Here is a 16,690-nt window from a genome sequence, read left to right as displayed (position 1 = left end):
TACTAAGACTAAACTTCTTTCCTTTAACAACTACAAGAAATCTTCCGAACCACTGATTGCCATGACAAATAACAACCTACCTGAGAGCCCATCTTTCAAACTCCTTAGCCTAACATCCATAGGCAACATGAATTGGAACAAATACATTGAAGAGATTGCCAAGGCTGCTGCAAAAAAGATGGGCTCTCTATGCCGTGCTAGTAACAGTAAATAACACCCCACCTGAGAGCTCAACTTTCAAATTCCTCTATCTTGCTAGAAAATTACTAATGCCAAAGAGTATCCTATTTCTGTATAAAGGCACAATTCGTCCATGCATGGAGTATTGTTGCCATATCTGTGCTTGTGTATCTACCATTAGCATCTCACTCTTTAACGGATCCACAAAAGAGTCTCAAATATAATAGGTCCGACACTAATCTCTTGGCAGAATCCCCAGACTCCAGGAAGTCAAAGAGGCAGTCAAGAAGTTTATTGAGATCATCAGGCTCCTCGACAAAGACATGAATGCCACGCCATAGTCCTCTCTCCTGACAACATAGACGCATCTTTTAAAGTTAAAATGGGTGTCAAAAAGGGCTGCATCATTGCCCCGAGACTATTCAGCACATTTGTGACAACCATCATACACATGGCCAAGAACAACCTTCCACTAGGACTCAACATCGTCTACAGAGCAAACTTTCAATCTCTTTCACTGAATTTGTAAAACAAAACCTGTTACATTTCTGATGGAATTACAGTCCTCCAATGACAATTGCGTGAGATCCATCTCGGAAGAACACCTGCAACAAATTCTGAATGCCTTCATATGCACCTATACCCAGTTCAGCTTTGCTATTAACCCTACAAGATTCAGATAATGTACCAACTAAAACCCAGGGACAGGACCAATGCTGCAGCTCCTTCTCTCACCATTGCTGACAAACCTCTGGAGAATGTGGACCATTTCCCATATTTTGGAAGCCACTTGTCATCCAACACTGACATCCAAGATGAAGTTCAATATTACCTAAAATGTGAAGGAACTGCCTATGGTTGTCTTCAAACCTGAGTGTTTCGAAACAGAGACATCCGGACAGACACCAAAATGGCTGTATACAAAGCTGTCATGCTCCCAACACTTCTCTACACCTCAGAGACATGGACGAAATACCGCTACTACCTAAAGACACTGGAGAAGTTGTACTAATGCTGCCTACAGAGCATTCTGGACATCTCCTGGGAGACTATCACACCAACCTCATATTAATAATAGTTAGACAAATAATGAGCATCAGAATAATTGTAACAGACAATACTAGAAATTGTAGCAACCGCTACAAAATGGTAGAAGCTACTTCTCACAACTTCGAGATTTGAAATCCACTTCCTCCTGGCTTATCCAATCATAAGCTCTCAATCTTGTGACAGAGTATATAAAAGGCAAAACTTGAAACCATTAATCCTCTTTCTCTGTGCTCTGCTTAGAAGCACACATCGCCTGGGGCTTCAATTCTAGGCTGGACGTGAGTACTACAAGCTAGCTATGGCTCTCTTCAAACTTACATTTATTTCCATGTGCGGTACTGTAACGAACATTCTTTGCCATGTTAAAGAACAAATGCTGACACACATACACTCACCCATGACAACATGTAAACACACTGAAGTCTTTGCCCTTTCTTTCTTTTAGCCGGCTTCCTTTATACTGGGGACTACTAGATATAAACACGTGTGGACTGAACTATTCTCTCCTCCACCAGCCGGCATGATATTAATTCTGCATCTTCACCAAGAACACCTGTCTCTTTCTTTCTCCTTCAACAGGCCTGACCTATATCTCATTGTCGGATATTTAATCTTCATTTCCACACAAGGAACTCTTCACGACTACTATGAAAACACGTGCGCGTACGAACACTGGACTCTTACTAATACGTTTCTCTCGTGTACAAGCTACTAACGAAAATGACAAATAAAGTTTGTTTATTAAAATGTTAAAATGAGACTTCCTTTCGTTGTCTTCATTATTAACTAAAAAAATAATCAGAATAGTAATAATAGAACAAAAAGAAATGTTATTAATAAGACTATTATTACTAATAATAATAATAAAAGTAATAATAGTAATAATAATAATTATAAATCAAAATAATAAAACCCAAAAATAGGTAGAATGTAGAAAATCAAAATAGTATTGTTAGTAAAGTGCTAGCAATAATAGCAATACTGAAGTCCCCACCAACAACAAAGCAACAACAACAACAATCATAAAACAATAACAACAATAACAACAACAACATGCTGCAGTACAGAGTGGAACGATAAATGTGTCACCCTAAAGAAAACACCACTATAGTTTTATTTTAAAAATTTTATTGAAAAAATCACTCAGGTAACTCGATTATATAGTAGAGCTGACGTCTATTTAATATAAGCACCTTCAGCCACCTGATTGCACCAAAGGATCACCACAATCTTCAGCACATCCAGATACATTTGGTGTTGACTTTCAAGCAGACTTCAAAAACGTGAGGTGGCATGATGTGGCCCTCACTTTAAACCACACCAAAGACCATAACCATGGCCAGAAACTTTGATTTCATCATCCTAGGCATGTTCCTGTTATTCATGGTAATCCAACGATGCATTTTAAGGGTGCTGGCAATGGTCCTGTTATCATAACTTGGATTGGTAGAGAGCATGAGTTGTACAGCAGTGCATCTCCAATCTCATTTGTTGAACATTGTGTAACTTTCAGACATGATAGAAGGCTCCTATCACTCTCGGGATTTGTACACAACTGGCCCAAAACAGAAAAACAGTTTTTATTAAACGGAAATGGAATCATGTCGTCTTTTCTAGTGCGACAATTTTATCGTTCCACCCTGTATTTGCTAGAAATGGTGAGTGTGAAGGATTTGCATAGGAATGATGACCTCATTGTTTTCATATAGCGTCAGAAGTGATCAGGAAAAAATCGACTTTTTTTATTAATATAGAATAGAAGATAAAATCAATAATGAGTAATAGAGAGGGGATAGGAGGGAGTGACTTCATTAATAATGTGTTTGTTGTTGCACTTTTATATTAAATATTTATTACTTAGGAAATATAAGTGCTAGAATCAATCTATACTATCTGTATTGCTTTTTCTTGTAAAGAGAGGGGGAGAGGCAGAGAGAGAGAGGAAGAAAGAGAGGGTGATGGAATAGAGAGAGAGAGAGAGAGAGAGAGAGAGAGAGAGAGAGAGAGAGAGAGAGAGAGAGAGAGTAAGAATAAGTATGATAAATCATGAGAAACAAGTTTTAACGTGCCTCTGAAAATGTCAGTGTTGACTTACTCCAGCTCAAAGTTTGCCTGTTTGTTAATGTTGATTTACGAAAAGCAAATGTCCAAACAAGACAAGATGTAAGTAAACAGAATCTTTGTTTCGCCAAACACCGTCAGCAAAAACTAATATTTGATAAGCTTAACTTAGACTGGCACAAGGTATGTTGTCATTAAAACAGGATAAGTGATTAACAATTTATTTTTCTCATTTTTTGTTTTTCTTATATTTTCCTGATACTAACACGTTATTCATGCTACTCTTAAGCGTAGTAATTTTCCCCACTTAAATTATTGACATATTTTGAACTTTTTTATTTTTTATTTAGCGTGGATGGGGGTGATGGCTAGTTTCACAAGGTTTTAGCTGGTGTATTTGTTAGACTCCTTCAGGTTCCTTTTGTAAGTAATTCATAAAGATGAAAGTAAAGCGATAGAAGCAGAGTTACTTCCCCTGCTCCTATTCACACACACACACGCACATGAACACACATAAACACACATATACACGTAAACACATATAAATGTATACACACACATAAACACACATGCACACGCCATCAACAAACATAAACACACACACGAACACATGCACATAAACACACACACATAAACATAAACACACACACCCACAAACACACACACATGGGCACACACATCCACACATAAATACACACACACAAACACATAAATACACACACACACACACGCACACACATAAACACACACACGTAAATACATACACATATAAAACAGATACATAAATACACACACACACACACATGAACATACACACACACACATAAACGCACAGGCCTACTCTAGAAGATTATATAAAACTTGATTGACAAAGTTATTAACAACATCAGCTTTTTCATGTTTGAGTTATGAAAGAAATTTTATATGCTTCTTCGTTTTTCAGTAGATTTTAATTACAGTAAGAATTATAAATTGTGTCCCGATTTACCTGCCTTCCCATTTGAACAGACTTTTATCAATTGTAATGTGTGGAAAATCCAGCTCCTCAAAATGAGGCATTCTGGATTGGAATAAAAATAAAAATAAAAATTGTCTCAGTTTGGAAGGATTACTCTTTTACTGAACAAGGTCAGAAAAGGGGAAATGTAGTCTCAGAACAAGTACTACACTTTGCTCCTAGTTCAAACGGTAGCTTTGTTTATGAAGCATTAAGTAGCCGACATGGAATGATGTAAAAAGGGAAAACTGTTAAAACAAGTTAAATGGGTTATCTACCTTTTAACACATTCATCTGCACATATACACCAGACCTTTAATGATCTCCTTTTTTGCCACACTAGGTGGCGCTAAATTGAGCTGAAGCACAGAAAGATTCTCTCTCCTTTTTGTCTCACTCTATGCACTACATGACCCATTCCTAGTCACTTGTACCTCCAACAACATATGTACCTAAAATCTAAGGTATGCAAGACACATTCCCTCAACTTTTCTACACATGCTAAAACTCTTTAGTTATAGTCAAGATTGTCTGCTCTTTTTAACTTCCAGTTTATTCTGTCCATTTGGCTAGATAATTAGACATTGTCAAGTGAACAAGAACGCCATTCTTAACATGGGTGAAGAGAGGACTTTCATGTTATCTAAGAGGAAGATGATCATTAATCAGAAATGGACCATATCTTGCTTGTTACAGTCGTCCCGTTTGCAGAGTATAAACCGGAAGTGAAAAACAGCAAACAACCTTGCCCTATAACCCACTCTTTTCAGACATTCTTAGATGTATGAGTATGTATGTGGTTTATCCGTAGAGTTTAATTGTAAGCAAACCTATCTGTGTTCATATAAAATAAATGTGGTATCTTAAATATATTGTCTTTGTTTTGTTCCTTTTTATTTTTTAGGCATAACCACTTATCAAAGCCTAGAGACCACTCGAGGATAAGGGGTAAGAGTGTACAGTAGTCAATTGGACAATATAGTAATCGTTAGTAATGGAAATTCGGTAAATTTGTTAACTTAAGTGGAACGGCTCATCAAGAACTTGTTTATGTTGGACTTGAAGACAACCATATTGTAGTCAGTTGGAAAGCAGGAAAGCGAAAGACAATTTCACAGGCGTGCAGTTCTAAGAAAGAAGCTTTGTTCATGGAATCTACATTTAGGTTTAGACACAGATAAAGAGTGGGGGGAATTATTGATAGTGTTTTCAGCTAGACGAGTATTTCTTGTGAAAGTTTGGCGAGGGGGGAGGACCATAGATTGAAGATCAGTCGAGTACTTGCCATGAAAATAACTATAAAGCAGAGACAAACTTGCAACATCTCTTCTGTGAGATAGAGGTTGCAGGGAAGAGAAAAGGACATCTCCTATGAGGCTATGAAGTCTATTTAAGTCAAGGCAGGATAAGTCCTTTCTAGCAGCTCCTGCCCAGATGTGGCAACAGTACTCCATCTTATATAGATAGAGAAATGCATCAGCAGTGAGATATCTACTGGATCAATAGAAGAAGATCCCACCATTTTTCCAGTGGCCTTGGCAACAGATTTGATGTACGTGTTCCATTTAAGATCAGGAGTAAAGATCAAGCCCAGAAGCTTGTCAAAACATGAGGCCTCCCCCAAGATGAGAGCCATTCATTTCAATTGATGCCAGATGGGGATCAGAACGTTGATGATGTAAAGATAGAAGCTTGGCTTTAGATGCATTAAAAGTAACCAGCCATTCCTGTTGCTTTTAAGGTAGACTATGCATATGATGCATAAGAGAATGTTGTTTAAGCATCCGCAAAAACTCCAAAGTAGCATGATTTTTCTATACTAGATAAGCTGACCCACAAAATCCATATCGTTTATTGTGTTTATTCTTCTTCTATAGCATGATCCCTGGCCTTGGTAGGGGGCCATTTTGGGATGACGATAGTGTCTTTGGGTATTGCCAAGAACTATGCTGACAATTAATATATATATGTGTGTGCATGTGTTCGTGTGTGTGTGTGTGTGTGTCAGGTTGGCAACTCTCTTTTGAACTCTATCCAGGAGCAAGAGACTAGTAGCGGATGCAGCAGCCCAAATGTGACAACAATACTCCATACATCGGTAAATGGTGGTCTTGTAGAGGTACAGGATACTTTCAGGCATAAGTAGCTTTCTAGCATGGTAGAGAGAGCCCACCTTTCTTGCAGTGGCCCTGGCAATGCTCTCAATGTATCTTTTCCAACTCATGTTCTCTGTGAACGTAAGCTGCGGAGTTTAAAAGAAGTACTTTCAGGTAATGTGTTTTTGGCCATTGCTATTGGTGCAAGAGAAGGTTTCTTGTAATTATTGAAAGAAACAAGCTTAGTCTTGGCAGCATTGTATGTGACCATCCATTTTTTTCCCCATTCCACTACAGATTTAAGGTCTTCCTCTAGGGTTTCTGCTATTTCCTTAGATATGTGCTCATTTGTTTTCCCCTCATGCCTGTTATAGAGCAAAGATACCCATCTTATGGACAATTTTATCAGGGAAGTCATTTATGAATATTAGGAATAATAAGGGTCCAAGGATCGATCCCTGAGGTACTCCTGCATTTATATCATTGTTTAGATGTATGACCATTGAGGAAAACCTGGATTTTTCTCTTATTAAAGAAGAATTTAATAATGTTAAGTATTCGTCCAGTGATACCGTATAATCTGATTTTCATGAGATCATCATGTCAAACCCTGTCAAAAGCCTTAGATATATCTAAGGTTTCCAGACTACCCTTCCCTGCTTTGTCCAGTGTATGGTATATATATTCAGAGATTACAGTTAGGATATCTGCTGTAAAATGGGCTTGCCTAAATCCATATTATTGGTCGGTCAGAAGTTTAGCAACTGTAAGGTGATGGACTAGAACTTGGCTAATTATGGACTCAAATATTTTGGTGAAAATCAGGAGGAGGCTAATGGGAAAATAATTTAATGGGTCAGTTCTTTCACCAGAATTCTTGTAAACTGGTACCACAGAAGCAGTTTTTCAGCAGTCAGGAAAGCAAAATTCGTTTAAGCATTTGTTGTAGTTTGGAGAGGACTGAAGCCACCTCAGCAGAGCATTTTTTTAATTGCACAGCTGGGATGAGATCGGGTCCACATGCTTTTGAGGGGGGGTCTTGGTTTTTTATGATATCATGCACATGAGAAGGGGTGATTTTCAGATCTTCTACTGTGGTGTCTGTCCATAAAGGAAAGTCAGGGAGGGAGTGGTTTGCTGGGTTCAATGTGGAGTTTGAAGCAAACCGACTGGCAAGCAGGTTAACCTTCTTGGTTGCCGTGCAAACAACATCATGATTGTTAGATATTAGGGGAATTGTCAATTACCCATTATTTACTACACTGTTGTAGATTTTCCAGAATTTACAGGTTCCTAATTTCTGTACTTCGATGCGTTTTCTGGTGGTTTCAGTATACTCTCTCTTAGCTGTCACTATTTCTTCTTACAATTACTTCTAGCTTCTATAAACTTTTGTCTGTTTGTACGGTTATATCTGCAGTATTCATGCTGCCTTTGTTCAATGGCAGCTGCACAAGTAGAAGTATACCATTGGAAAGAATGGGGTTTGCTATGGAATTTCCATATGAGAACATGCTTCAATTGCCATTTTGAATCATTCAGTGGTCTCATTTGCACATTGTTCAGGGGTAAGAGAAAAGATATTTCCCCATGGGGCATCTCTGATGAGTTTCCTGATGGCTTCCGTCGTCGCCAGTTGTTATGGGGTTAAATGGTAATAAGAACAAAGGAACACAGGATTTTTATGAAACGAACATGTATTCACATATATTATAGGCAAAGTGAGTTAAACAATACTATTCCTCAATGGTGGGGCGTGTGCACCCGACCTGTTTGGTCGTGTGCCAATCTCAGACTCTGAGCACTGGTACTCGATACCGGAAGTGACGTCACCAGAGGAAGTGACGTCACCAGAGGAAGTGACATCATGATAGTCCATTAATCCCATGGAGGGGTGTCTCCAATACCCCCTCCCAAGCTTTTTGTTCATAAAAGCTGTCAGTACCTCTTCCTTTTAGGATTTACCATCAATGGCTTGGTAACCTTTCTCTTATGGAACGATCGCCGTAGTACAGGTGTTGGTTGAAGAAGTTCAAGATCAAAAGTTTCGAAGACAGTGTCTATCGGCTCATCTTCCAATGGTGGACTGTCGCTGGTTTCAACTGATCGACATCTTCTTAATTGTTTCTGGTGACGTTTGTGGGTATATGTTGGTCATTGGATGATATATACCATGTCACCGACTCTCTTAGTAATTGTACCTACCTCCCAGAATGATGTGTTGTTTTTATAACTTTTGAAAAACACTCTTTCACCTGGTATGAAACGTTTACTGGGTACATAAGTGGTCACTAGTGGCCTCGACTGTTTGGGTAAGAGCTTGTCAAAAACGGATCTCATTTTCCGCACAAACATTGTTTCTGCTGGTGAGACTGCTGTTGGTGTGTTTGGGTTGGGTGTAATCCTATACACGTGTAGAAAATGTTGCTTTGGCTTGGGGAATTCTTTTGGCGCGGGTTTTTTAGCTTTGCAGTTTCAGTTTTTTTGCCTCCTTTGGCAAATTCCTTTGGAGCTTCCTTTTCCGATTTCTCTGTTGCTGCAAATGGGACGTTTCGTTTTTTCTTGAAAACGGGCAGAGTGTTTTCTTTTAGTTCGAATCTTGCTATAGCCTTTGTACATTTTCCTAGTCCTGGTGAGAATACTTCTGGAAATTCCTCTTTTAACTCGGCTTCAGTTGTTGCGCTCCCGTAGACAAGTCTTCTACCCTATGACAGAATTTATTCATAGGTTCGTCCCACAATTCGAATCGCTCCATCCAATCAGTACCAAACAGGTTTTCAGATGTCCTATGTACATACACTTTCACTATTTTAGTAATACCATTTAAGGTCATTTAAGTGTGAGCTCTCCCTCAAATTCTACTTTATCGCCTGTCACAGCTCGAGCTGATTTGTTCGTCTTCTCCATGGTTGGTTTCCTTAACCTTTTCCACGTCTTAAGGTTAATGATGGACAGGTCTGATCTGGAATCCAATTGTAGATGCACAGTTTTATTTGCGATGTTAACCGTGACATATTTGCGCTAGTTGTTATCCGAATTCAAGTCGGATCTAATCTGTCGAATGCTGTTCTTGACCTTGTTCTTCCTGTACTGGGTCGCTTTGTGGCCCTTCCTGCCACATCCGTTGCAGTACTTATATTTGTAAAAATACTGACTCAACCAATGTTTCCCACCGCAGCAATAGCACAGGCTTGTAGGGTATCTGGGTCTTGTGACTGGGTGGTACTTATTAGGTGTAACCTGAGTTTTCTTACTTCCAGCTTTGCTTTTTCGGGGTGAGTATTTTTCCAGTCTGAAGGTCGTCCTTCTAATGAATGTTGCGCCTGACTCCTTGACATATCTTGAGTTGTTCCTTACGCAAACTACCCGTTGACAACTTCGGTAGGGTGAGGCCCTATTTGCTCTCAAGTCTAGAGAGAACACATTGTCTAATCTCAGCGTTTTTGGATGAGACTAGATAATGCACAAAAATTAAACACTTGAAGTCATCTGCCGATATGTCAGATAGACAGAAATCATCGCAGTGTTTATTTACCACGGACGCGAACGTTAGATAATCATCGTCGTCACTTTTTTGCAGATTAAAGCATTGCCATCTTCTATGAAAGAGCATAGAATTCAGTCTGAACAGTTCAGATAAAAGTTTGACCACTTCAGAAATTTTCAATTCACTCGTCTTAGGGTCGAGGGAAAGCGCTAGAGAAAATAAAAGCAGTTAATATTATGCTGCATGTTAAGTACATAAAGGCCCGGTCATCTGATTCTAGTTTTGTTTCTCTAGTCAAGGGGAGGGTGTTTTGAATATAGACTCAAAGTCTGTGCATATGTCTGTCTGAGTCTTTACAGCAAAGCGGGAAATAACCAGGCATATTAAAGTGGTTAGAGGCGATGGAGGAGTGTAGGTTAGTTTCACTTAGCGCTAAGATACCTGGTGTGTTTGCTAATTCAACATCATCTAAATTAGTTCTAAGCCCGGATATTTGTGAATGCAAGCCTCGTGAATGCAAAGGAGGAGGCAAATTGGTTTTGTTTGAGTTTAAGCTTGATTTAAACGTAATTTTTGATTGAACTGCCATTTTATTTTATTTGAAAGTTTCAATTTTTGGATGAGAGGTGCTGGAAAAAGTGGATTGTGTAGAATACAAACCATGCAGCACAAGTAAACTATCAGTCAACTCCTCATCTACAGAATTGTGGCCTTCCTCCTACTCCTCTTTTATGTCACATGATCCTCTTCTGCTCGCTGATTGGACAAGCCTCTCTTTGCGTATCAAGTCTTCCATGGAGTGCATGTTTGTGAAAAAAAATGTTTAGTAGCTATTCACATGCAGAAAAGGAAATTGCTGTTCAGACGTTGAGAAGAAAGGGTTAAATATATCAAGGTTAACCGAAATATTTATTCAAGGTCTTGGGCAAAGAAAAAAGACCAAAATACTTTGTGAACAGTTTCTCTGTCTTGACTAGAGATACAAATAGTTGAAAAGAAAAGAATTGCTGATTCCTCCAGAAGATAAGACTTTTATGTCAAGTTATCTGACATTTGGAATGTCTCTTGGGCAAATTCGAGACGCAGGATATTTGAGAGAGAACCAGCTTTTCAGTTTTAACTGGCCATTAAAACAGTTGAAATATGCAACGAATTCGAAGGATATCTCAGGATAAAAAGGGCACACGGGATATTTTGCAGATGGTTTCTAGTTACCTGAAACCACAGTATCAGATTTTGATTTTGAAATGTGAATTTTATTTACCTTTCTTCTATAATGGAAATTTACAAAAGAATTCTTCGTTTTGTGATCGCGCTTAGGAAAATACTTCCAAGAAAGAATTATAACTAAGGAAGCTAACAGAATCTAATGGAGAACGGACACGCTTAAAACGAAGAGATGATGATTGTTTCTAAAAGAATTCGGACTAAAAAAAGGAAAATAATGCTGTTTCTATAAAGGATTTATACAAACTGTGAACTGCTTTCAATAAGTGAATTCCCCCCCCCCCCACTCTTTCTTTCTCTCTCTTTCCTAGCTCTATCCTTTCGAAAATGTTACTATACAAGAATTTTGCTTGTAAGACAGATTGACAACTCTTGGCAGCTAACAGATTACAGACATTTTCCTCTCAGGACTTTCACTTTAATAAAAATCATTTCTTTCAATTTGTTTTTGTTTTTTTTTCTATTCTTTTCTTCCATGAATGTTTCTTTCTCTTTAAGTTGCAATTATCAAGTTTAGAAGAATTACTTTCCGCGGGACATAGGGGGATAAAATTTTCTTCAAACAACTTTAAAACAGTTTCAATAAGTTAAAAATATACAGATTGGTCGAAAATTGAATTTTAATACGTTTTAATTATTTATTTATTTTTTTTTTTGTTTTATATGGAGGTCACCACTTATCAAGGCCTGAAGGCCACTAGTTGTACATTTGTTTAATTTTCGATTTTTTTTTTTTTTCGGTTGTTAAGCATGTAAAATCATCAAAGAAATCACGTCAGCCATCTTGAATCCGTTTTGTTGTTGTTGTTGTTGTTGTTAAAGTCTTCTAGGGTACAATACAAGTTTTGTAAAAAGAAAAATTTTAAAATAATAAAAAATACTTATAAGTTCCAAAAACAAAAATCTACAGGTCGATAGAAAATTTTATTTTGATAAAAGTTATTTGTGCTTTTTTAATTTTTTTTTTTTTTGCGTTGTTAACTATAATGCGCCTTTGCCAACAATTGAAATCGAATGGTCTCCTTACTCTTATTGTTTCCTACAACAGCAAATGAGGCAGTGAGGCAGTGTGCCTCTGCCTCAGTGCCTCTGCCTCACTGAGGCAGTGAGGCACTAGGCAGTGAGGAGGCACTAGGCAGAGGCACACAGGGGAGGGCTGCTGGAGTGCTCTGGGCAGCCTGGGAAGAAGGAAAATCTCCACTGGGGTGGTGGTTGGTGCGCGTGTGCGGTGCTGTCTGTTATGCTCTGGCGTGACATTCGTTACGAATCCACAATTCTGGTAGCCGAAAACGGACCCGTCGGCATTACCTAGTTAGGACTTCGGCACTAAACCACTTCTCTCCCTGGGACCAAGTAGATTCCAGTCCAAATAAGTTCTTTTTGAGCCGTCTCCTTTAAATAAACAAATTCTACCAAATGTCCACTACTACCAATCATAATACTGTTGTCTCACTGACCACCTTATACTCGAATTTCCTTCAGGCCTTGATAAGTAGGGACTTCCTTGTAATATATATATATGATGATGATTCTGAAGAGACGCCTCTAAGCGCCACTGTACCGTTGTCAGGTGAAAATTTAGCCTCGATGTAAAATGTATCGATTATCAAACTGGACGTCCTGTGTTAAATTGACATGGAAGAAAATATGTGAAACTTTTGAACACAGTCTTATTTTATTTTATTAAATATCTTTTACAGATTTAAAAAAACAAAAAAAACACAGATTGGTGAGCGAGGCTAGCTTTCTAGATGACACCGGTACCACGGTCGCACGATGTGTCTGAATATATACATGCATGCAAGCATGCATACACACACATATATACACACACATATATACACACACACACACACTTTTTACTGGGTAGAAGACGGGATAAATCGAGTTGAGAGACATCTTTTCCTTCGTCACCGGTTGTTTGTCACATGACCTAAGCCCATACTGATTATTCGTTCCGGGTGAGCAATTAAAACTTTAATTTCGATATTAATAATTTGAAACGTCTGTATAGACTACGTGGTATTCCTCCCTGGATATTCCGACACAAAAACTTTACCTCTCTCCTATAAAATAACTTAAAGGTAAGAATCGTTTTTCAAAAGCCTCTTCTTGTAAAACTAAACTAGTTTAATTATATTTGTTTTGGTAAGCACGACATTAAAATCACGCTTCCCCTTCTCCCCACGTGTCAATCAATTAGCTTATAGATTTTTTTTTTTTTTTTTTTTTTTTTTTTTTTATACATGTTTTGTATTTATTTATTTCGTATGTTGTTCGTTTTTTATTTTTATCTTTAGTTTGGATTTTAGTATAAATTTTGGAGAATAAAACAATAAAGATGTGGGTAATATGTGTTACTGTTACGTGTGTGTGTGTGTGTGTGTATATATATATATATGTTTCGATAGTGTTTTAAGTCGAGCAAATTTAAAATATACACATTTTTAAATAATAAAATACTTGGTTTGTTTTACTGTACACATAGATTCGAAAAAGTTGTCACAAAACAAATATAGAACAAATAAATGTTATCAAAGGCAAGATAAGTTACTTTTCTACCCAACTGGATATGTTTTTAGTGTTTATATTTAATGTAACATGTTTATTCAGCTCGAAAATCATAGTGTTTACCGATGTATTGGAAAATTCAAAATGGCGACCGACTCTCTCTCGGAGACGTTAAGTTTGGATAAAGGAGTTATAAATAAAAAACCAGTAAAAATACTGCTAAAACCCCGCCGAATGTATGTCAGCCCATGTCACGATAACATATATTGAGCGAGTTTCTAACAGTATTTTGTCTCGTTTTTATTTATAACTCATTTTCCCAAACTTATCGCCTCAAAGAGAGTCGGCTGCCATTTAAAATTTTCCAATACATCGGTAATGATCTTGACTTCGTCATGAATTCAGAGGACGATCGATCCATCTTCCCTCTACAGTCCAATTATCAATCCTCATTTCAAAAATTCTGAAACATGATCTTCTGTTTTGTTGTTTTTCTCCAAATTATAAAAATGAAATGAAAATTGTTACTTTGTTTTTCTGTACACATAGATTCGAAAAAGTTGTCAAAAAACAAATATGTTATCAAAGGCAAGATAAGTTACTTTTCTACCTAACTGGATGTTTTTAGTGTTTTTATTTAATGTAACATATTTATTCAGCTAGAAAAACATAGTGTTTACCGATGTATTAGGAAATCAAAAATGGCGCCCGGCCCGACTTTCTGTTTGACACGGTAAGTTTGAGAAAAGGGGTCAAAAATATACAAAATACTGTTTAAAACCCAGCGAATGTCGATGTCGCGGTAACATATATTGAGCGAGTTTCTAACAGTATTTTGTCTAGTTTCTTTTTTTTTAATTCCTTTTCCCAAACTTACCGTGTCAAAGAGAATCGGGCGCCATTTTTAATTTTCCAATACATCTATAAACACTATGTTTTTCAAGCCTAATGAACATGTTACATTAAATAAAAACACTAAAATATTATCCAGTTAGGTAGAAAACTAATTTCTCTTGCCTATGATAACATTCTTGTTATATATTTGTTTTTGTTTTTTTTACATTTTCGAATCTGTGTACAATCCGAAATAAAACTATCTTATGTTGCTAGCTTTTTTCTTATTTTCTTTTTTCAGGTTTCTTTAAAAATGTCTTACGGTAAGCATTTTATTTTTCATTAAAAAAAAAAACAAAAAAAAACTATAACATCTGAAAATATTCGTAGTAACAATGTGCTTTTTTTTTTCTTTTTTTTTTTTTTGCACACATTAAAAAAAAAAAAAAAAAAAAAAAACGACCTTGTGTCTGACTCTGCCCACGTGGGAAGGCAAGTAAATAGGAATAATGTGCTGATAATCAGCACTGCTGATTACAATTTGATTTAAATGATTTCTAAAATTCGTATTTGAATTTTTTTTTTTTTTTTTTTTTTTTTTTTGGATTTAATTAAAATATTTTCATATCTAAAACTCTTTATTTTAAAAGCAAAAGGTACTTGTACAGTTTAGTCAATACATTAAAAAATGAAAATATCGAAAAATGTTTAAATTGTACGTATCCGTTATGGAACTAAGTTCTCCGAAAAAATTTTCACTTAATTTCATCAAGTTTTTTTTTTTTTTTTTTTTTACAGCAGAAAAACACGTTTTTATGAGAGCGCGTTGAAGGCAGCCATCTTGGATTTAAAAAAAATTGTTTTAATTTTAGAAATGCCAAAGGGAGATAACTCCAGTTAAAGCGCTAACACCCCTCCCCATCTTTAATACTAGCTTTTCTTCCTAAAAATCGAACATTTTGCTCGGTATCATAACAAATTGTTTTTTCGCTGTTAAAAAAAAAAAAAATGAAATTAAGTGAATTTTTTTTTTTTTTTCCGGAGAACAATTCCACAACGGATACATACAATTTAAACTTTTTTCAATATTTTCATTTTTTAATGCCTTGACTAAAATGTACAAGTACCAAACAAAAAGTTATAAAACTTCTGCAACTTATTTTCAACCTGAACTTCATTGCCCCCCCTTATTTTTTAAAGACAAGTTGTTGCACACGTGGTTGAATAATTATGTGTGGGTGTGGAACGAACGACTACATAATTATATATACTAATATATACATGTGAGTGTATATGGAGATTGAGTTATTAAATACGGATATACATCAATCAAGTGTGTGTGTAATTTCGCGCTCTTATTTTTTAGCTTGATTCTGAAACTAATTGTATATCAATTGCGATTAAATTGTTCTGTTTGTATTTTGTGTCCCTTTGTCGCCAGCCATTTCTATCGGTGGCAACCACGTGCTTCCTTGACGAAAAAAAAAAAACTTAATTAATTTATTGTTTTCCCCTTACAATTTGCTAACCTTGTAAGGGTTATCGGACACTTATCCGGTTTTGGGATCGAGTTGTATTTATGTCCCCTGTCGAAAAGAGATCCTTCTTGATTGAGGCATAATCCAGAGGTCCCCTTTGGAGATCTGTTTACCCCTTCCCGTTAAAAATCTGTCCTGTGTTTAACTTTGCCCTTGTGAGCTCCTGGCAACCAGTGTTTTTTTTTTTTTTTTAACATTTCAATTACGTAATCGGTGATGATTATCAACTAACAATTCGAAAGGAAAGCGGGAATTACATCATTTTGTTGACTTCCGGTAAAATTAGATATTTTTACTTATTAGTTAAAATTCCCAATTTATTATTAGGTGCTTATATAGATTGGCACTTATGGAGGAATTTCAAAACATTTTTTATATTTTCACCCCAAACAAGGCACATTGCCACTTTGGTGTAAGGGGCTACTATCAGGGGCAACAACTACTGGGGTACTATGTAGGGATTTGGGCAGCAAGATGTCTGTTCACGTTGCACTTGAACTTCTGCACGTCAGTAGAGTTTGGGGAACAGGGACCTGGAATGGAATTCCAAAGTCTAGCGGTTCTGGGGAAGAAACTACTAGAGTAGAAAGATCTTTTACATCTAGGGATCTCTACAGTGTGGGGGTGGGATTTAGCAGCCTGTCAGGTTTGTCGAGGGTGCTCACATCATGGGGGCACAAGTGCTTGCAGTTTGTCAGAGCATTCACCA

At 36.9% G+C, this 16,690-nt stretch overlaps 1 protein-coding gene across 3 annotated transcripts in view; it reads left to right on the top strand.

Annotated features, from left to right (window-relative positions):
* Positions 1–3,242: 3,242 nt before the first annotated feature.
* Positions 3,243–16,690, top strand: part of LOC145291522 (tubulin monoglutamylase TTLL4-like) — a 73,463-nt gene continuing 60,015 nt past the window's right edge. The window contains exons 1-2 of one of the 3 annotated variants that reach the window (XM_080137509.1): positions 3,243–3,393; positions 14,745–14,766. The gene's annotated coding sequence lies outside the window, so the exon portion shown is untranslated. Of the gene's footprint in view, positions 3,394–13,010; positions 13,183–14,744; positions 14,767–16,690 lie in introns of those variants that run through there. The other 2 variants (XM_080137508.1, XM_080137510.1) reach the window with 2 other exon arrangements.

This window comes from Euprymna scolopes, chromosome 12 (genome assembly GCF_053919585.1).
Source record: "Euprymna scolopes isolate OS-2025 chromosome 12, ASM5391958v1, whole genome shotgun sequence".
NCBI lineage: Eukaryota > Metazoa > Mollusca > Cephalopoda > Sepiida > Sepiolidae > Euprymna > Euprymna scolopes.
This window is presented reverse-complemented; position numbering and strand designations above follow the sequence as displayed.